The 23,010-nt window shown below is 44.1% G+C and overlaps 1 protein-coding gene across 5 annotated transcripts in view; it reads left to right on the top strand.

Annotated features, from left to right (window-relative positions):
* Nucleotides 1-21,873: 21,873 nt before the first annotated feature.
* The window catches only part of HECW2 (HECT, C2 and WW domain containing E3 ubiquitin protein ligase 2), a 262,737-nt gene continuing 261,600 nt past the window's right edge, over nt 21,874-23,010 (top strand). For 2 of the 5 annotated variants that reach the window (XM_073306251.2, XM_073306250.2), the window contains exon 1: nt 21,880-22,432. The gene's annotated coding sequence lies outside the window, so the exon portion shown is untranslated. Of the gene's footprint in view, nt 22,433-23,010 lie in introns of all 5 variants that reach the window. The other 3 variants (XM_073306254.2, XM_073306252.2, XM_073306249.2) reach the window with 3 other exon arrangements.

The raw sequence follows: 23,010 nt of genomic DNA, 5'->3' as shown, positions 1-23,010 counted from the left end.
GTTAGCCCGGTTAATACCATATTGAACTACTATAAAAACCTACTATGCTGTGGGGCTAGATTTTTAGAAGTCAATGGGAATTTTGCCATTGACTTTAATGAAGCCAGCATTTCACCTTTATATTTTGTATGCTTTGACCATAGGTATGTTATCAACATTTTAGGATCACTGCATTTCTCACATCAGTTATCTATTGCAAGATTTCATCTGTGTGATTCTGTCTTAAATGGCCTGATCTTGGCCTATTGAACGTGATTTACATTCTTTCCATAATCTCATGAATCCCATTTTAAGACATTCAACACAGGTAAAGAGGATAAGAGGCCCAGATTGCCAGCAAAGCTGTCATAGGATGCTATAATTCACTTTGATTTGGAAATCTCTTACAGTGAGCAACAACTAGGCAAAAGACATTGTATTATTTCTTTAGCAGAGATTCTAATTTTCCATTCCATTTCATTGCCTACTGGCAATTGTCTAGTTCGAGCCTGAACATCCCAGCTTTGAGCATAGAAACCAGCTATTACAAGGCCTTTTGCATCCTGTTTTTCTCATAGTCAATTAAAGAAACCCTCATGTATTCAAACTTTCCTTAAGCAGAATATTAAGATTCAAAAAAGTCAGTTCTTTCGACTGCCATACCCAACGTACAAGAAAGCAATAAGTCAGGTGACCACATAGGGTCATGTCTTACCACTAATTTTTTATATAAAAAATCAATTTGCTGAACTGGGACTTCAGTGGTTGGTACACCATCATGAGGTACAAAGTATAGGGGACAAGATAAGGGGGAGGGATAGCTCAGTGGTTTGAGCATTGGCCTGCTAAACCCAGGGTTGTGAGTTCAATCCTTGAGGGGGCCATTTGGGATCTGGGGCAAAAATTGGGGATTGGTCCTTCTTTGAGCAGGGGGTTCGACTAGATGACCTCCTGAGGTCCCTTCCAACCCTGATATTCTATGATTCTAAGATGGTGTTACCAAGATCCACACATGGAAAGACCACTCCATGCATACATCTTGCCTGTGCCATATGGAAGTGGTATCCTCCAGTTTTCCCAGTCCTTCCAACCCCCTTTTTAAAAATAAAAAGGAATGCCTGTCTTTTGAGCATCATGCAGTCTTCCTGGGGGTTATTTCATCCGTCATTTTCCCTTTTGTTAATACAGTAAATCTCACTCATAGATATTGCTCCAAAATTTTACAAATGCAAAATAAATCTTCCTTAAAGTGAACCATAAAAGGAACGACAGCATTTTCACTATTTAAGAAAAGTGGCCGCTGAAGTAAAAGACTGAAGGGTGTGACTTCAAAATAGTATATACAGTTACAAAATAGCAGAGCATGCTTATATCCAATCAACAGGTCTGCCATCTTTACTGCTATTAACATAAAAGATTATGCTTTTCTATTCTCCCACAATGGAGTTATTGCTTAACAGTGGTAATAGTTGGGAAAATACATTGGTCTTGTGGTGTGGCTGAGTGATTGAACCACAGTCGATCAGAGTAATACTGATGTAATATTTCAAATACATACAAGAGAAAAATATCATTCAGTTACTGATACTTCTGAGCAGGGAACATGATCTGTTTAGTTAGATATAAGGAATTAAAACAAAGAAAAGCTGACCGCATTGATGGAACTATATTTTGATGTCTTGAAGTACTGTGCCACAAATTATAGAAAGCACTGCATTGTTTATATACAGAGTTACGTCTTTTAGATAGACCCTTTTTACAGACAAGCAGCAACACAAATCAAAACAATGACAAAAAAAATTAAGTGATCAATATTAAAATAATCTTTAAATAGATTCACTAACTGCAGGAGGTTCAAAAGAAAGATGCATTTGGCTACAAGTATTCGGGTTATAGTATAAATTAAAGTCTACAACTCCAGATATTTAGATGCATCTGATATCTGTTACTGCTGCAATTGTACTGAAAAATAATAGGCTAGATTCCCTAGTGTGCTACTGCTAATTTTACTCCTGGGGGAATTCTGCGCCAAAAAATTAAAAATTCTGCACATGTTTTAAAATTATGCATATTTTGTCAAAACAACACCATATAATCATGCCAGTTTCAATTATTTTGGTAATTTATTTGAAAATACCTGTCAGCAAGTATGTTTGTAACAATACAGACCAAAAAAAAGGTTTTGGTAATTTTTTTTGATAAATAGATTCCTTACTAGGCATATTAATACAGAAGTTGGTCCAATAAAAGATATTACCTCATCCACCTTGTATCTTACATTAGGAAAGGTCATGCAAAACTGCAGTTATTTGCAGTGCACACATTATTCAGTAACCTGTCAATACTTGAATGCTTTAAATGTAACTTTAAGTATAGTTTTTCTATTGAATTTACAGGAGAAGTTATTTGTACATAATTTTTATAGTATCTGCCTTCCACCAGCCAACAGTCATATAGTTTAAAATAATAGGGATTTATCTGAGTCCTTAGACTTTTGTTTAGAAGAACCTTGGTGGGAAGGGTAAAGACTAGGGTCCTCCCTGAAGAGTGTCATAATATTAGATGCAGTTGGAGTCCTGAAACTACTTAAGGTTTTCTTTTGATAGAAAAGCTGTAGTCTGAGAGCTTCTGACAATAAAAACACAGTGATGAGATGGAAATTATTAAAGACAAAAAATACCCACAGATGCAGTGAGTGGACTAATACCACAGAGTATATATATATATATTTCAGCTAACAAAAACAACTGTTGAAGATTAATCCTTTTGTGTTGGATATTTTTGTTTGTGAAATCCATTGCTACATAGAAACAGCTGGTGCCAAGGAGTTAAGCTTCCTGGATTAAAGCCTTCTAAGCTGCATTTCCAATTTTTTCAGCGAATTGAATAGATGCAATCAAGTAAATTCAAATAAGATTTGAATAAGATGGGCTGGTTTTGACCCATTGGCTTTAAGAGTTTTGTCTAAATGAGGATTTTGGAATATGTCAGATTATGAACTAAACAAGTCTATGAAAACAAACGATAGACTAACAAACAAAACAGAACGATTTTGTTCTGTGCTTCTCTTGAAATTTTGCACCTGTTTGCCAGGTGTATTTGGACAGAGTGTGATATGAATGAGCCTCTGTTAGGATTCCTTCCAAGACATCTTTCCCCTTAGCTTTCCAAGAACTCAGTTTGACTTCAGATTTTGTCACTCAGGTAGCTTTACTTGGCATATAGCAAAGCTATGTTGAGTTGACCAAGCGTAGGGAGTGGGTATAGGGCATACCACATATCCACAATTACATTGCATCATACATTTTGGGACTGGCTTGGTTACTTTGTAGGAACCAAGCCCTGTACAACATTGTCTATCCATGTGCTATTCATGCATAATCTGACCTCTGTTTTATCTTACATTTAGGCTTGTTTACTAATACCAGGAGGCTGCCGCTGATTTTAGCTAGCCATCCTGACTCCAGCATACTGCTTGTTATGACAACGTAACCTTCCGTTCACCTTTCCAATCACGCCCACCAAGAAATGAGGCAAGTTACTTATATCAAACTAGGCCTACAGCTTCCCCAGGCATGCAGTTAAATGTAAGGGCAAATAGTCTAATTAGTAAAAAAAAGTTAGTATAGATCTACCCCAAAGTCTCAGACCTTCATGCATGCCCAGGAAACTGCATATTCAACACTAGCCCTCTGCTTTTGTGACCAAAACTACTGTACACTGGACATGTCCAGTCAGGTTACAGAACAGTTCTAGCTTACTTGTGGCTCAAACATATGGTACAGATCAAAGAAAATTTGCAGCTGTCTGGCAAAACATTGCCTTGCTAGCACCTGTCATACACGTTAAGCTTTTCAGTAGCTTTCTCAAGTGTGCATTCAGTTGCAGAATCACTATTTCTATGCTGATACTTTCTGTTCATGCTACATTCTAGCACTTCTCAGAAACAAATGGAGCTAGGACGTGCAATGCATCACATATTGCAAGTTCTCTATGGGTATGTCTACACTACGAAATTAGGTCGAATTTATAGAAGTCGGTTTTTTTGAAATCGGTTTTATATATTCGAGTGTGTGTGTCCCCACAGAAAATGCTCTAAGTGCATTAAGTGCATTAACTCGGCGGAGCGCTTCCACAGTACCGAGGCAAGCGTCGACTTCCGGAGCGTTGCACTGTGGGTAGCTATCCCACAGTTCCCGCAGTCTCCGCTGCCCATTGGAATTCTGGGTTGATATCCCAATGCCTGATGGGGCTAAAACATTGTCGCGGGTGGTTCTGGGTACATATCGTCAGGACCCCGTTCCCACCCTCCCTCCCCCCGTGAAAGCAAGGGCAGACAATCATTTCGCGCCTTTTTTGTCTGCTGCCAGCCAAAGATGTAAAGGATAGATGGAGTGGGTCAGAACAAGAAATAGACCAGATTTGTTTTGTACTCATTTTCCTCCTCCCCTGTCTAGATCACACTGCAGTCAGTCACAGAGAAGGCGCAGCGAGGTTAATCTAGCCATGTATCAATCAGAGGCCAGGCTAACCTCCTTGTTCCAATAACAACGATAACTTTGGTGCACCATTTCTTATTGGAACCCTCCGTGCAGTCCTGCCTGAAATACTCCTTGATGTACAAGCACACCCTTTGTTGATTTTAGCTCCCTGAAGCCAACCCTGTAAGCCGTGTCGTCAGTCGCCCCTCCCTCCGTCAGAGCAATGGCAGACAATCGTTCCGCGCCTTTTTTCTGTGCGGACGCCATACCAAGGCAAGCATGGAGGCCGCTGAGCTCATTTTGGCAATTAGGAGCACATCAACCACCACACGCATTATCCAGCAGTATATGCAGCACCAGAACATGGCAACGCGATACCGGGCGAGGAGGCGACGTCAGCGCGGTCCCGTGAGTGATCAGGACATGGACACAGATTTCTCTGAAAGCATGGGCCCTGCCAATGCATGCATCATGGTGCTAATGGGGCAGGTTCATGCTGTGGAACGCCGATTCTGGGCTCGGGAAACAAGCACAGACTGGTGGGACCGCATAGTGTTGCAGGTCTGGGACGATTCCCAGTGGCTGCGAAACTTTCGCATGCGTAAGGGCACTTTCATGGAACTTTGTGACTTGCTTTCCCCTGCCCTGAAGCGCATGAATACCAGGATGAGAGCAGCCCTCACAGTTGAGAAGCGAGTGGCGATAGCCCTGTGGAAGCTTGCAACGCCAGACAGCTACCGGTCAGTTGGGAATCAATTTGGAGTGGGCAAATCTACTGTGGGGGCTGCTGTGATGCAAGTAGCTCACGCAATCAAAGATCTGCTGATATCAAGGGTAGTGACCCTGGGAAATGTGCAGGTCATAGTGGATGGCTTTGCTGCAATGGGATTCCCTAACTGTGGTGGGGCTATAGACGGAACCCATATCCCTATCTTGGCACCAGAGCACCAAGCCGGCAAGTACATAAACCGCAAGGGGTACTTTTCGATAGTGCTGCAAGCTCTGGTGGATCACAAGGGACGTTTCACCAACATAAGCGTGGGATGGCCGGGAAAGGTGCATGACGCTCGCATCTTCAGGAACTCTGGTCTGTTTCAAAAGCTGCAGGAAGGGACTTTCTTCCCAGACCAGAAAATAACTGTTGGGGATGTTGAAATGCCTATATGTATCCTTGGGGACCCAGCCTACCCCTTAATGCCATGGCTCATGAAGCCGTACACAGGCAGCCTGGACAGTGGTCAGGAGCTGTTCAACTACAGGCTGAGCAAGTGCAGAATGGTGGTAGAATGTGCATTTGGACGTTTAAAGGCGCGCTGGCGCAGTTTACTGACTCGCTTAGACCTCAGCGAAACCAATATTCCCACTGTTATTACTGCTTGCTGTGTGCTCCACAATATCTGTGAGAGTAAGGGGGAGACGTTTATGGCGGGGTGGGAGGTTGAGGCAAATCGCCTAGCTGCTGGTTACGCGCAGCCAGACACCAGGGCGGTTAGAAGAGCACAGGAGGGCGCGGTACGCATCAGAGAAGCTTTGAAAACCAGTTTCATGACTGGCCAGGCTACAGTGTGAAAGTTCTGTTTGTTTCTCCTTGATGAAACCCCCCGCCCCTTGGATCACTCTACTTCCCTGTAAGCTAACCACCCTCCCCTCCTCCCTTTAATCACCGCTTGCAGAGGCAATAAAGTCATTGCTGCTTCACAGTCATGCATTCGTTATTCATTCATCACACAAATAGGGAGATGACTACCAAGGTATCCCAGGAGGGGTGGTGGAGGAGGGAAGGAAAATGCCACACAGCACTTTAAGCACAGCACTTCAAAAGTTTACAACTTTAAAATTTATTGAATGACAGCCTTCTTTTTTTTGGGCAATCCTCTGTTGTGGAGTGGCTGGTTGGCCGGAGGCCCCCCCACCGCGTTCTTGGGCGTCTGGGTGTGGAGGCTATGGAACTTGGGGAGGAGGGCGGTTGGTTACAGAGGAGCAGCAGTGGCAGTCTGTGCTCCAGCTGCCTTTGCTGCAGCTCAACCATACACTGGAGCATTCTGGTTTGGTCCTGCAGCAGCCTCAGCATTGAATCCTGCCTCCTCTCATCACGCTGCCGCCACATTTGAGCTTCAGCCCTGTCTTCAGCCCGCCACTTACTCTCTTCAGCCCGCCACTTACTCTCTTCAGCCCTCCACCTCTCCTCCCGGTCATTTTGTGCTTTCCTGCACTCTGACATTATTTGCCTCCACGCATTCGTCTGTGCTTTGTCAGTGTGGGAGGACAGCATGAGCTCGGAGAACATTTCATCGCGAGTGCGTTTTTTTTTCTTTCTAAGCTTCACTAGCCTCTGGGAAGGAGAAGATCCTGTGATCATTGAAACACATGCAGCTGGTGGAGAAAAAAAAAGGGACAGCGGTATTTAAAAAGACACATTTTATAAAACAGTGGCTACACTCTTTCAGGGTAAACCTTGCTGTTAACATTACATACATAGCACATGTGCTTTCGTTACAAGGTCGCATTTTGCCTCCTCCCACCGCGTGACTACCCCCTCAACCTTCCCCCCTCCCTGTGGCTAACAGCGGGGAACATTTCTGTTTAGCCACAGGCAAACAGCCCAGCAGGAATGGGCTATACTGAGTGTCCCTGAAGAAAAGCACCCTATTTCAACCAGGTGACCATGAATTATATCTCACTCTCCTGAGGATAACACAGAGAGAGAAAGAACGGATTTTGGTTGAATGCCAGCAAACATACACTGCAATGCTTTGTTCTACAGTGATTCCCGAGTATGTGTTACTGGCCTGGAGTGATAAAGTGTCCTACCATGAAGGACGAAATAAGGCTGCCCTCCCCAGAAACCTTTTGCAAAGGCTTTAGGACTACATCTAGGAGAACCGCAAATGCCAGGGCAAAGTAATCCTTTCACATGCTTGCTTTTAAACCATGTATAGCATTTTAAAAGGTACACTCACCAGAGGTCCCTTCTCCGCCTGCTGGGTCCAGGAGGCAGCCTTGGGTGGGTTCGGGGGGTACTGGCTCCAGGTCTAGGGTGAGAAACAGTTCCTGGCTGTCGGGAAAACCGGTTTCTCCGCTTGCTTGCTGTGAGCTATCTACAACCTCCTCCTCCTCATCATCTTCTTCGTCCCCAAAACCTGCTTCCGTATTGCCTCCATCTCCATTGAAGGAGTCAAACAACACGGCTGGGGTAGTGGTGGCTGAACCCCCTAAAATGGCATGCAGCTCATCATAGAAGCGGCATGTTTGGGGCTCTGACCCAGAGCGGCTGTTCGCCTCTCTGGTTTTCTGGTAGGCTTGCCTCAGCTCCTTCAGTTTCACGCGGCACTGCTTCGGGTCCCTGTTATGGCCTCTGTCCTTCATGCCCTGGGAGATTTTCACAAAGGTTTTGGCATTTCGAAAACTGGAACGGAGTTCTGATAGCACGGATTCCTCTCCCCAAACAGCGATCAGATCCCGTACCTCCCGTTCGGTCCATGCTGGAGCTCTTTTGCGATTCTGGGACTCCATCATGGTCACCTGTGCTGATGAGCTCTGCATGGTCACCTGCAGCTTGCCACGCTGGCCAAACGGGAAATGAGATTCAAAAGTTCGCGGTTCTTTTCCTGTCTACCTGGCCAGTGCATCTGAGTTGAGAGTGCTGTCCAGAGCGGTCAGAATGGAGCACTCTGGGATAGCTCCCGGAGGCCAATACCATCGAATTGTGTCCACAGTACCCCAAATTCGAGCTGGGAACGTCGATTTAAGCACTAATCCACTTGTCAGGGGTGGAGTAAGGAAATCGATTTTAAGAGCCCTTTAAGTCGAAATAAAGGGCTTCACTGTGTGGACGGGTGCAGGTTTAAATCGATTTAACGTTGCTAAATTCGACCTAAAGTCCTAGTGTAGACCAGGGCTATATGTACAAATTAATTTCAACCTCCTCTGCCAAATCCCGTGCAATGCTGTTTGACTAAATAAATTAAGAGGTTTCCCAAATGTATGCTTGTGGTATTGTCTGAAACATACCAAACTCCATCCAGAAGGACTCTTAAATATAAGGTAGTTGTATTATCTGGAATATCCAGGCTATCTCTGAATTTCCATGTGCCACTGTGTTGAATGTCATACCAGGAATTGATTCTGGGAGGCCCTTCACAGCTTAGCCCAAAAGTTATAGCCTGATATTGTCTGGCCACAACAGAAGAAAAACAGGAAGCAATGATGTGGTTTAATTAGGTCTCAACTTTATTCGCTTAAAATCTGGGAGTACCCAGCCAGAAATTGTACAGTGTGGGTAATCATTTCCTTAATAATTTCCACATAATCCCCAATGTGGGATGATTGGGAATCTGCCACTTTTTTTTCGCATGAGGGATAAAGGGGGCTAGATTAGGATGGGTGTCAGCTTTCTGCTGTACCAGATGTAGGAGCCCCAAATAACACCTTCCTCAGCTCCCTTAAGAGTGCTTTCTTTCAAATCCTCTTCCAATCCATTTTACTGGGTAACTGTACCTGCACTGGACATCTGACACAAGATTTATATACTAAGTTATGACATTATAACCTAGCTCCTCCACCCCATCCCACCAGGCTTGAAACCTGCTGTGGGGAAGGTGGAAACCCACTCCACCCCACCTCAGCCAACGTGGCAGAGAGGGGAAAATTCCTTCCCAGCTCCAAAGGAAAAGAGGGCGATTAGCAAAATACTCACAGCAAGTCGTGAAGCCTTTTTCTCTTGCAAATTTTAGGGGTAGGTGCTGCAGCCTGATTCAGATAAAAAAGGGCTTCTCCGGGGCTGCATAGGGTAGAAATACCATCTCCCCACACATTCTTCCAGTCAGAAGGAAGGGCAGTGCCTCCCGCCCCCTTGGTCCGGCTTCTTCTTACTCTTCCCTACTCTGTCCACATAAAATTTTCCCCTCTACTACCCGTTCATTGAAAGGGGACTCCTTAAAGGGACAACAACCCCTTTTCTTTTGGCCAGCTGGACGAGGACTCACGGTATAGAGCTTCAGTGAGCACATTTTAATAGTGTTACTCATAGAAATATCAAGTAGCAGGTGACACTTTTTGTAGAGAGAGATCATAGCACTTTACTGGAGTTATTCAGATGATACCTTTGATAAGGGGGGAGATAAAGTAGCATGAATTAACCAGCAAAACCAAATTATTTATTACTTGTTCTCTTTCCACTTGCTGCTTTCAGCTTCTTCACTAAGGAATTAAATGTAATCACATCAGTGAATCTAATAGGGTGCATTAGGTGGGAACAAAGATTGTCATTCTAGTTTGATTAGAACAGACTTTTCCATTTTTTTCTACTAGTTCATGAAATACAGTTTCTCTCAGATGATAAGCTATGAACATTGACCTCACCATGATGACCAGCTTGCTCACATTGCCAGACTCACATGATCAAAGGCCTTCAATGTGCATTGTTCAGTCATGTGCACTGTGTTAACAGAATCAATGACATTAGAGATTAAGAAGACTTTTGCCATGTAGACCGTCTCTGGGCCTGTGCAGGATTGTTCCCTAGAGCATAGTTCCTGTACTTTGTCCAATTTAGCTTTAAAAATCTCCAAAGATGGGACACCTACCATCTTGAGGCTTGATTCTCCCCTCCAAATCATAGTGGTAGCCTGTGCCTTGTCTCCACGGAATTTTACAGTGTGATCACTATCACATGTTAGGTATCTTGCTATTTTTACAGCTTGCTGTCAGTGAAGACACAGGCGTATACTGGATGTTTTTATAGAGAAAAAAATCTCCTATTTTCCATTGGAGTTTTGCCTGAATAAGGAATTCAGGATCAAGCAAAGGGTACTTAGTGCTCTCCTCTTACTGTAATTACCAGTTACTTCCCTGGAAACAATCAGCTTTTGATGGAGCACCCAGATCAGAATTACTTGAGAAAGACCTGAAATTTGTGATGTGGACATATGAGATTTTCTTTCTTTTTCATTATGCAGTTTTAAAGCGCTGAACAGAGATTTTTAACAGCTTGTGGCAGCTTCCTTTTGGTCCCCTGAAGGGACAGCAGGAATGTTTACTGAATTGTAATCTTGTATGCCTGTTATGTAATCACACTCTAACCCAATTTTTTTTTTTTATTTTAGGTATTTCCTTGCTACGTTCCTGTGAATATTGCTGAAGTCTGACAAGTATTCTTGATCTAAGTGTGCCAGTGTAGGAATGACCTTGATATATTTAACTTCCACTCCAACTATCATTAGAAATCTCACAACCCCATGGCAGAACATCGGCAGCTGTAAATGCTTCTAGAAATGTTGTTTGCTCCACTGTACTCCATGTTGTAACAGCTTAATGATTCTTTGAAGGTCTACACTCAGAGGCGGATTAAGGTTTCCTGGGGCCCTGGGCCAGAGCAAATGGGGAGGCCCCTCCCCACTCTTTCCACCTCTGGCCCTGCCCCCCTTCTGCCTGTGGCTGTGCCTACAGCCCCACCCCTTTCTGCCCCTTCCTCAGGCCCATCCCTGTTCCACCCAGGGTCCCCTCCATTCCACTCCCCACTGCAGTCCCGCAACCCCTTTCAACTCCTTTCTGCCCCACTACCCCATGGCCCCAAGACCAGAGAAGCGCCACAGTCCTGGGGAGTGAGAGCTCGTCCAGTCTCAGGGTTGCAATGGGGGTCCGGGTGCTGGGGCTGCCCTTGCCACTCCCTGGGCTTCTGCGGGGCACCAGGGTCAGGATGCTGGGGCTTCTCCCGCCCCGCCCGGCGCTTCTGCTGGAGAGCAAAGTCAGTCACAGGGGTTTCCCCTGCTGCCTCATGGCTTCTGCTGGGGATGAGTGGAGGGCACTGGTGGGGGGCTTGCTCCATACTGCGGCTTCTGCTGGGGATGGGGTCAGCAGCCACTGGGGGGGACCTTCCCTGTCCCTAGGCTTCTGCTGGGGACAGGGTCTGTAGTGGGGGATTCCCCTGCCCTACTCGCCAGCCCAGCATTGCTGCTGGGGAGTGGGTGCAGGAGCTTCCCCAGCCTGGCGGTGCTGCTGTGGAGCAGGGTTGGGGCGCGGGGCCTTCCAGGGGCCCCTCAGTTAGCATGGGCCCCAGTCGGCATGGGCCCCGTGTGCCCAGTGGCTAATCCACCACTATCTCCGCTGAGTAGTAGTTGTTGTTAACGATTCTTCCTTTTTTGCCACCTTTGAATTTTAAATGTTTAAAAGCACTTGCAGGGCCTCAGCACCTGTCTCCAGTTTAGCTGGTCATTCAAGTTACACAAATACGAGTTACTGTAGCCAGGGGTGAAAGTAATTTAAAGGATTTATCGGTATGCCCGAGTCCTGAGCAGGGGGCGTGGCCTCAACCGAAAGAGGCAGGGCCTTTATATATCCGGGCCCTTTAAATCAAGATTTAAAGGCCCCGGGGCTCCAGTAGCAGTGGTAGCAGGGGCTGGGAGCCCCGGGCCCTTTAAATCACCCCCGGAGCTGCCAGCTACCATTTTGGTCACCACTATTCATTCTTGTAATAATTAGCCCAGTCCACAACACAAGAAAAGAAAGTTGTATTAAATGATATGTGCTATCTGCACCACTCATTTGCTTTGTCTTTTCAGGACACAGTGGAATTCCCTGATAAATCTGGTTGTAAGGCAGTTTTTCATCCACCCCTAATACCATTTACTACCTTTTGTTCAGGAACGGTAGAAAGGTACATACTAGAAGGAGAGAAGGCAGGGTGTAACATTGTTAGGCATCTTGCTGTTTTTACAGCTTGGAGCTCTGCATCACAAAACAGTAGTGTCATGTTGTTGTTGGGTTTCCCCCCGAAAAAAGCCACCATTTTCATACGGTCAATCAGAATGACCTTCATTTGACATTAAGAGAGCAACAAAACAAGAAAGTACTAAAGCAAACTATCCATGAGACAGCACACAATCTGTGGTTAGCCTGCAGCAGGCTGTGTTTGAACACATAATGGCTGTCTTTGCTGTAGGGGAAGGACTTTCTGCATTTAGAGGTACACTATATGGAACACAAATCATAACAGAGACAGGTTGCAAACGTCACGCTCCTCCTTTTTGTTTTGAGCAGAAATGGGGGAAGGTGAATGAGATCAGACTCAGGATAGCCAGGGGGTTTCTCCCACCATTGTGATCTTTCTGGTTCTGATTATGAGGACAGCTCTGAGCAAGTGGAGAAATGGTCACTGTTTCTTTGAAGTTCCCTTCCACTGAGGATAGGGCTGTCAACACTTCTGAGGTATGCAGTCATCAGAGGAGAGCCCCCTCACAGCAAATGGAGTGCAGGGATTGGCAGAGCTGTTGCCCCACATGATCATGTTGCAGGTTCAGTTGTTCCCTAGCCATTTTCATCATTCTAAATGACATTTTCAATTACTGTGTTTTAGGCATCTGTATTGATTTATAGATACACACTTCTTTCCTCAAACCAACCAGCTATGCTGAAATGGGCTTTCTGGATAAATATAATACTATGGGTGAAGATCATGTAATGTAACTGCTTCTACCAGAACTTAAAGACGGATTAGCTGGAGCTGACACAGGAAGAATGCTTATTTGGTTAATCTTCAGGGTTCCTTGATGGAATGGGTTTATTTTTCTGGCATTATTTATTTTCCTCATGCAGTATTAATGCCATTACAATGTTTGGCAGCTCTCTTGCATAGCTTGGTTGAATTTCTGTTGGTGATGGTGTCTGTGTGAAATGCATAAGCACATTACCCTGTTTGACAGGAACAGTGAGGGACAAGCATCTCCTGAATAGAAGGTTCCATTTGCAGTGCGAGGTTTCTCATTTTTCTTTTGGCCTGGGTGGCATTTCTCAATTCTTTTCATTCCATTATCAATCCAATGTTACCTTTAAAAAGAATTAACATCATTAAAATAACCTGCTGCCTAGATGCCAGGGAAATAACTGTTTTCTTTATATAACTTACAGCATAGCCTGCTCACTTAATGCATGCTATTTATTTAGTTACGAATGTAATGTTTAAAAAGCCTCTCCTACTTGGCAACTCCTGCTCCTGTGGGAAGGGTGCAGCTCCTAAAGTGTTAGACTGGAGTTTGTCAATCAAAAGGCCAGGTTGGCAGTCAATTGTAGGCCAAATATGTAATTCATATCACCATTGCTCATTGTCTAGAGAAGTGTAAAGTAATGTAACTAGGGTCTCTAAATAAGCATTCGAGGATTTGTTTGTTCTCTGGAGATAAGACATCTGTATTTCTATAGGATGGTATTTCTGTGCCTCTGTTGGCCAAATTCTGCTCTCACTTAATTGATTTCAGCGGACTTACTCCTGATATACACTAGTGTAATTAGTGCAGAATCAGGCCCAGTATGTCTATCTTTGAATTCTCCTGACTTATTGTTAAGATTTGTGATCCCCTCTGAGCTCCACCAGTGTTTTCATATCTTCACAACTTCAGTTTTTGTATCATGTGTCCCCTCCTACATGCCACTGAGCTGCATCAGCACAGAAATCCTTTTGCATGCTTCTGCAAGTATGTTCTCAGTGAACAATGAACTCTCCTTCTCCAGCAATAGAAGCTCTCTACTGTCACACAAACAGTGCTACATCGGTCCTCTAGCACAGTGGATCTCAACCTTTCCAGATTACTGCACCCCTCTCAGGAATCTGATTTGTATTGCATACCCCAAGTTACAACTCACTTAAAAACTATTTGCTTACAAAATCAGACATAAAAATACAAAAGTATCACAGCATTCTATTACTGAAAAAATTGTTTACTTTCTCATTTTTACCATATAATTATAAAATAAATCAATTGGAATATAAATATCATACTTACATTTCAGTGTATAGTGTTTATAGAGCAGTATAAATAAGTATGAAATTTTAGTTTGTACTAACTTTGCTAGTGCTTTTTATGAAGCCTGTTGTAAAACTTGGCAAATATCTAGATGAGTTGATGTACCCCCTGGAAGACCTCTGTGTACTCCCAGGGCTACACATATTCCTGGATGAGAACCACTGCTCTAGCACATCTCTACACTACAGGCTACCCACGATGCGTTACTACTGTGAATTGCATGAAATGGCTTTCTTTTGCAGATTTGACCTACACTTTTACTGTCAAACAGAAAATACATACAAATATGGTTGCAGTCAAATTTAGATGAAGTGTTTGTGGGGGCTAACTCTACATCCATTGCCAGTGGGTACAGCTCTAAAATTTACCTCTGCAAGCACGAAGAAGAATTGACAATTACTTTTGGTCATCTCACCTTTAACCCATACTTGGTGATCTTCATTCACATTTCAGTTTGCTTCTTTAGAAGCACTAGGTACTGTAATAGATTATATTTGCTATAACCAGAAATTGTCAACAGTTTCTACTACAATTACAGTAGGGGGATACATTTAGTTTTTTGCTTTTTTTTTTAATTTAAAATTGCTTTAACTATTCATTCTCTAAACTGAGGACAGAGTTTTTGTTTGATTGTTAAATTTACCAATATTCATCTGGTCCAATCTCGCAAGGCACTTTCTGGTAAAACTCTGATTTAAGATGGGAGTTTTGTCAGAGTAAGGCCAGCAGATTCAAGCCCCAAACAGACTAGCCCAGATGGTTTGGTGAACTGAATTTCTGCATGGCACAGAAGAGGGGTGTGGGGCTATCTGTTAAGCTTCCTGATTCTCTGGCTAGATATATGCCTGCCCTGACAAAGTAACTGTCTGTGATACGTGGTAACAGTTCCCAAGGGATCATTTACCAACTGGAGATGGCTTGGAGTGCTGCAGGCTCCAGCCATGCCCCCTTCTGCTGGAATTGCAGAGGTGTATGTGTGCTGTAAGAACTGGCTATGACAACAATATGCCCACTGAGAATTCCCTTATGTCAGAAAAATCCCCAGCTGGGAAATTGCAGATGGTTTCCACTCCCATTATGTTCTCTGTGCTATACAAACAGGGCAGGCTAGGACAGAGCCTGCAGCTTTTGGCATGTAGGGTGATTGTTCTTTCAGTCATTGCTTGCACCTTCTGCACAATAATCTTTCCAGAAGTATTGTGAAACATGTGATTTCCACATCATGTGACTGTGTCTCTATTTTATACTAGTCATACTATAGAAACTCTCATTTTGGGCATTTATCTCTGCCCACTCCCATGAATGGAATTGTATTGGCAGGAGGAGACATACTTGGTAGACTACAGAATTATTTCTTACATTTCAGCTTGTTTATAGAATATCAGGGTTGGAAGGGACCTCAGAAGGTCATCTAGTCCAACCCCTGCTCAAAGCAGAGCCAATCCCTGATTTTTGCCCCAGATCTCAAATGGCCCCCTCAAGGATTGAACTCACAACCCTGCGCTTAGCAGGCCAATGCTCAAACCACTGAGCTATCTGTTGCTTAGGGATGCTATCTCCCTGTAGGGCATTACTCCTCCAGCTCCCTCTTGCTTATTACACCTATGGCTAGATGGTGATCTTGTTTTGCCAATTCATCTTTTATCTGTGCTGGATTCTGCCATAGGAAATAACCAAAGGGAAGAGAATGGAAAGAGAAGGTATTGGAGTTCCATTTTACTTTCCTCATTTTTGCTATTTTATATTTATTTATAGTTAAATACTTCTAGTGCTATTGTAGGGTATGGCAATCAGAAAAAATCTTGTCTGACAGTGTGCTTGTAACTTATTAATATTAATGCTGGCTAATCAATTATTTTAAATTCGAAGCTCTCTTCAGTTATCTCAATCGCATACAAGTCTACATAATCTTTGCATTCCCTTTCTAATACACCTCTTTATGATCTTATTTTGTAACTTTCTCATCACATATAGTACAGTCAGGACAGTGAATGAGCTATGATCCATTAAAGAATGGTGACAAAAGGGTTCATGGAAAGAGCTGACTCCAGCCAATATGAAATCAGAAAAAGGTTGAGTTTTAACCAGTTTGTTTGGGGTAAAAATTTTTTACAATTCACCTTAACATTTGTTAGTAGTTTTGGTTGGTTTTAAAAAATTTTATGGGATAATTTAAAATTGTTTTTTCCTCTGCTGAATCCTTGGCCTAAGAATATGTAACAACTTTCTGCTAATAGTTTCAGTATCATGGTTCTACTTTATCTATTTTTCAGGTCTCAGATTCCCTGTGGTGCTAGTATGGTTTTCTATAACATCCAGGGAATAAGAGTTTTGTGCCTGAGATACGTCATAACCTTAATCTCAGGGACCATAGGATCCACAGAAAATAACTTCTCAGCTCAGAGGTTCCCCAGCATGCATTTTAGATGTAGCAGAAAGCTCAAGATCTCTAAAGTGCTGCAGATCTAGTTTACAGAAAGCCATCATAACCCTAGGACCACCAGAAAACTGCTGACTCTTGCTCTTTCTGCGACGAGAGGGAGATCCTGGCACACATCTGTGTAGGGTGTATCAGGTTCCAGCCCCTCTTCTGACTCCTCCAGAACCTCTTACTGAGGTTCTGTCTGCACTTCTACCCACATCTGCTAATTCACTCACACACTCCATCAGTGGCCCCACAAAGTTGCGAGACCGCCTCATCAGCTTCATCCTGGTGTTGGCCAAGATGACCATCCATCATACCAGGAGGAAGAAGGTGGAGTGGGGATACTCTGTGACTGGGGGGGAGAAGGGGGCTATTTCCAGTCTTTCATCTGATCACACCTCCTAACAGAGTTCCTTTGGGCAGTGTCCACTAACTCCATAAACACCTTTGAGCAGCCGTAGGTGCTGTTGGGGATTCTCTGCTGAGTGTCCCCCACTGAATTCCTGATTTTTAACCATTAACCTTTGCTCCCATCCCTGTTTTTTTATATGTTGTCTCCAGTATTCATGATCTGGGTAGAGCCGCTCTTCCCTCTAGGTAGGGTGGGGAGCCTAGATCCATCTGTCCCATCCCAGTAACAGCAAATAGTACCAGCATGATCAGAACACAATGGGACTACTCACATGAGTGAAGTTAGTCCTCTGCATAAATAATTGTAGGACTGGTGCCTTTTTCAGCAAAGGTGAGGTGAAGAATGACACATAAGAAAGAAGCAATTGAGTGGGAGAGAGGGTAAGTATTTGTTTGATCTGGAGAGATAGGCCACCTTTCTCTACCCCTGGTTTTTGAGAGGATATCAATGCTGAAGGTGCTCCAGACATGGTTCTGAAAAGTTGTGGGATATGTGCCCTCTGTTTCTCTTTGCACGATGTCTTTAGAAGGGTGTAAAGTAGTCATTTAGCAGAAAGACCGGGGTGCGGGAAGAATCTCTCTGAAATGGCTTCATATTTTAAGAGAAACATACAGCCATACCTCTCCAGCAACTGAAATCACACTGAGTAAGAACAGCAAGCAGTCCTAAGAAATACCAAACAAGGTAGGAGAGGTTTAATAGAAAAATCAGTACATGCTATTATCAGATATTTATTATGTGAATTTAGAAGTATAGTTAGGAATCCTATAGGATTGTGACTACCAAAAGCAGAGAGGGAAATACAGTGCTTGGTTTCTACAAATGCTTTTTGCAGTACTTTTTTTGTTATTGCTTCCATGCATATTTGGGAGAAATCAAGAGGATTTTAAAGATTCATGTGCACTAAAGTTTATTGCCCACTGCAGATGGAATTTTCCCAGTACACTATAAAGGACATTCTCAAAATCTATTTTGAGTGAGTGAAGCATAAATATCCAGTATGTGATTTATGTGGTATTTGAATGTGATAAATCAGAAGTCTTAGTTTAAACAGTGTGCACTAGTGTCAGTCAAAGGGCTCTGTTTGTTAATTCAGTGGGAATAATTCATTAGCTAACACTTTTCATCTGCTATATTTCTCCTTTTGATTTTAAAAATATCACAACAACCATAAACAAAGCACAAGAAATTATAAAAACATTATGAAACTCATAGCATTCCATATTGTTTTCCTCCCTTAACAAAACCAAAAGAGAGAGAGAAGTCAGCATAGTACTGTCACGAGTCACAAATAGTATCTGAGGGATGGATATGTTTAAGAATGCCCAAATAACGATGATGTGGTCATAATTCAAGTCTGAGCTCTTATTGCAAGCCTAGGGAAAATTATCTTTTGAATGATGTACCAGTATATGACAATCTTCAGCTCCTAAGAGCCAATGACAAGTTTGCATTAGACTGCTCATTCAAATACTAAGAATGCTCAAATTATGGAGTAAGATTCAGTGCCAACACACACACAATACATAGGAAACATAATTGGTGGTTAGTAAAAACAAAAAAAAAAAAGTAAAAAATTATACACACCGCAGACTTAGGAACTTTCTTGCCTTTCATATCTTGACTAAGTTTGGAATTTAGTCACAAATGCCAACATCAGCAGTACTATGCAGTATCATACAGATGAGCCACATACTGAGGATGAAATCCTTGCGCTTTTTAAGTCAATGGGAGCTTTGTCATTGATTTCAATAGAGAGGATTTCACTCAGGTTGCCAGGAATGGATTGTAGACTGCATGGAATCTATTTATTATTTTAAAATACATTAATTTAATCTGTCATTGCCAGGTTATTTATTTTGCTTGACTAATTCACTAGCTGTGCTTTTTAATACAATCCAAAGAAACTGAATAACTTGTCCTAATTAGCAGTTTAGTTACCAGTATGGTAAGAACACTTGCCATTTCAACTAATATACCATCTTAGTAAATAGTCTGAGTTGTTTTGACCTTTGCCATAGTCTGTTTTGTAGGCAGTGTTTCAACTGTGTGCAACATCAAAGAAAATCAAGGCATGAGATGTCACATAGTAAATCCCACTTATTGAATCCTATAGTAATAAGTCTGTAAAACAAGCTAATTTTGTAGCTGGTAGTGTTAGTTAAATTTGGGTCCTGATCCTGCAATGTGATACATTGGTCAGAACCTTGCCTTGTGTAGAGCCTCATTGTCAATATGCCTCCCCACAGATGCAGAGGTCTGCTGGCTTGCATCACATTCCAGGATCAGGGCCTTGGAATGTAGGCATGTGGTTTTACAAGCGGACACCCAAATGACAGCATCTGAATTCCTGACTGTATAATTACTATATAAAGCATGTATTACCATATACTCTGCTTAGACAGAGAAAATAACACAGGCACTAGGACCAGGCAGGCCCATCAGGAAGCTTTGAGATCAAGAGAAGGAGGGACATGTGTGTGATAAAGAATTGGAGTTGAGGTTGGCTGTCTTTGGGAGAGGAGAAATGGCATATTTGAATATGTATGGGAAGAGAAGAGAGTGATTCATAAGAAACCGGAAATGAATTGTGGGGGGGATAAAAATGGAGATTAGCACGTGTAAGGAAATAGGATCAGGTTGACAATCAAAGGGTTTGAAGTGGGTAGAAGATTGGAGAGCTCAGAGTAGGACACAGGGTTCAGAGAACAAAATCTGAGGAGGTCAGAAGGAAAGATGAAGAGTGAGAGCTCCTGCCCATTTTCTTTTAAAAGAAGTTAACAAGATCCCAGGTGGGTGAGCTGGCTAGGAGAGGAAGGACTCAAGCAGGAGAGAATAGGTGGAAGAGGAAGATGGCTTAAATTGGATAATCAAAAAATGATGAAGAGGTGTTGAGAAACAGAGAGGATTTCTCAGTCAGAAACAGAAGAAAGAGAAGACTGACTTCTAATGGAGGAAGTTAGCAGGTCTTTTTTGTCTATCTAAGCCATGTAATATGTTTCACTTTAATACACAAGTAAACCTCCATACCATAGACACTGAAGTGCAGTCACCTTTATAGTGTAGGGAGATGGTTAACTGTCCCATAGCTCACTGCATAACAACAGAGAAAAGAGACATTTTGGCAATCCCTTTATGAAAAGTACCAGGCAGTGTGAAGTAGACAGGACTAATATTAATTTCAAAGGTAACTATTCCTCATTTACTTGCTGTAGTTTTATGATAAAATAATATTTAGTGTTTCTATAACACCTTTCACCCGAGGATCTAGAATTGCTTTACAAATATTCAGCCTCTCTATATTTCTGTGAGATAAGTAGCTATTATAATACCCATTTTATAAATGGGGAAACCAAGCTACAGAGAAGTTAAATGACTTTGTGACAGGGTCACAAATGAGTCAGTTACTGATCTGAAAATAGAACTCAGAACAGAAGCCCTAACCCCCAGCCCCCTTTCATTATCCACTAGACAAAACTCCCACTCTGTAACCACACTGATACTCTGTCATTGGATGGTACATGTCCAGAAAACAAAAGAAAAGGAGTACTTGTGGCACCTTAGAGACGAACAAATTTATTTGAGCATAAGCTTTCGGTGGTACAGCTCACTTCATCAGGTGCATTCAGTGAGCTGTAGCTTACGAAAGCTTATGCTCAAACAAATTGGTTCGTCTCTAAGGTGCCACAAGTACTCCTTTTCTTTTTGTGAACACAGACTTTAACACAGCTGCTACTCTGAATCCAGAAAACAATCATACTAATTCTTACTACCTCAGCAACCCTTCACAAACAGTAAAAACAATACCTTTCAGTTTGAAATATACAAATCAATTATTTTGAAAGGTTAAAATATTTGTAGGTATTACTCTGGAAATTTCTGTGGTTTTACAATCACATTTTCCTATTTCAAAATATTTTTCTCCACTGTCGTGCAGCGTGAAAGACCACTACAAAGAACAGGGGAAAACGACTAAAAGGGAAACAGTGAAAGTGGCCATACCTTCAGTGCTGTTAAATACACAAAGTAAACCAACTGGAAGAAAAATAGAGATGATCCTCTTTAATTGATATGAAGGATAGGTGTTACTGGTAGTAACAACATTAGGTAAAACCTTTCAGACAGAAACCTGATTTTTTAAAGCAGATGCTTTCCCTTAAGCTAATAGGAAAAGGGAGCACCTGCATTACCTTGCCCTCTGAAATTCTCTGGGGAACTAGCCCTGCACCAGGGTCCTGCTGTACATTGAACAAAAAAGATGGGGCCAGCCCCAAATGGTTGCCAAAGTGCCTGCTAAATGTGCAGTTGGTGGTTTCATAGTGGGGCTCATTAGCATCATGTTCACACCCTGGAGGGAGGTAAAAGCCTCATTTGGGGCATAATCACTTGGCAAGAGTCAGCTTTTGAGACTGGTTCACTTGGAGCCCAGTGGCAGGTGAGTGATTATGACTGCTGTTTTCCCCACTGGTCCTTTTGAAGCCACCCCCGAGGAGCTGGGGCTAGAAAGGGACTGGAGGCGCTGGGCACCCTGAGGGCGGGCACCAGATGCTGCGGGCTGCGTGTGAACATCTGCCGCGGGGCGCGCCCAGTGCCCGGGACCGACGGCCAGGGGGCCACAGCGGAGCCTGCGGCAGGGGAGAGCTCGGGGCACGAGCAGCTGGAGCTACCCACAATCCCTTCCAGCACCTTGCCAGGCTGTGATGGGGCGGCGGGGGAGAGGCCCCGGGGCCCCGCCGTGCCCGGGCAGCAGCGGTCAGGGCAGGCTGTGGTGATCTTCCCGCCCGCGAGCGCGGGAAGCGCAGCGGGCGGGAGTGGCGCCCTCCCCCGCGGGGACGGCCCAGCCCTGGGCTGCGCTGCGGCTGGGAGAGCTCAGGAGTCAGCGACCCTCCTCCCTGCCCCCGGCGCCAATAGGCAGCGCTGCCCCCCTCAGGCTGCAGAGCGCAACGCGGGTCCCCCCGCCCGGTGCAGCCGCTGACTCAACCCGCTGAGGAGGTGGGGGGCGGGGAGACGAGGAGGGGCCGGGCCAGCCCCCGGGGCCGCTCATTATCCCCCGTTGTTTGTTGTGGTGGTGTTGGAAAGACAAGGGGCCGGCGCGGCAGGGCTGGGGCGCCGGCCAGCGGCAGGTTAAGCGGCCGCAGCTGCCCGCTGCAAGGACTGCATGACTCCCGCAGCCTCTCCTCGCTGCAGCCCGCCCCCTTCCCAGACCCAGAGGCTGCTGGAGGGGAGGGAGGTGCCGGTGCGTGGACGGGGAAGGGCCCTGCAGGAATCCTCGTCCTCGGCGTGCAGCTTGGCTGGAAATCCCCCTCCCCAGGATCCCCGTCTGCAGACGCTGCTGGGGGTAAGTTGAAAGGGGGCTGCAGGGGGGGGGGGTGCGTGTGTGGTAGGGGGATTGGGGTGTGCGCACCCCGCTCGTCAGAGGCGGAGTCGCCTGCTGCTGCTCATTGGCTGGGTTTCCATCCCCGCGACCGTCTCTGCTGGTGTAGCAGGTAGATAGGTGGATGGAGAATGAGCTGCTTTGGTTCGCCTCCCTGGCTGTTCTGCTCATTATTACGATGCGCTTCCGTTTTTTGTGTTTGGGGTTTTTTGGTTTTTTTTTTGGTACACAAGGTGTTGGAGTTTTAAACTCTAAATGAGCCTATTTGATGAATATTCTTTGTGTCAGCCCTTCATCATAGCCAGAGGGTTAAATACCTGCATTGCTTTCCTCAGGGTTTTTTTTTTGTTTTTTTTTAATATGTGGATGAAGCTGTTTCTTACGGCATGAAATAACCTGGAACTGCAGGCTTGGATGTATACATTTCCTGTGTGAAGTGCAATGGCAGATGTGTCAAGTTCCTCCATTCTCTGTCTCTTCCAGGCTCCTCAGTTTCACGTGTGCCTGTGCGGAGGAAGGCTGCATGGATTTGTTTGTGCAGG

This window comes from Lepidochelys kempii, chromosome 11 (genome assembly GCF_965140285.1).
Source record: "Lepidochelys kempii isolate rLepKem1 chromosome 11, rLepKem1.hap1, whole genome shotgun sequence".
Lineage (NCBI taxonomy): Eukaryota > Metazoa > Chordata > Testudines > Cheloniidae > Lepidochelys > Lepidochelys kempii.
The sequence above is the reverse complement of the archived record's forward strand: the minus strand, read 5'-3'. Positions and strand labels throughout refer to the sequence as shown.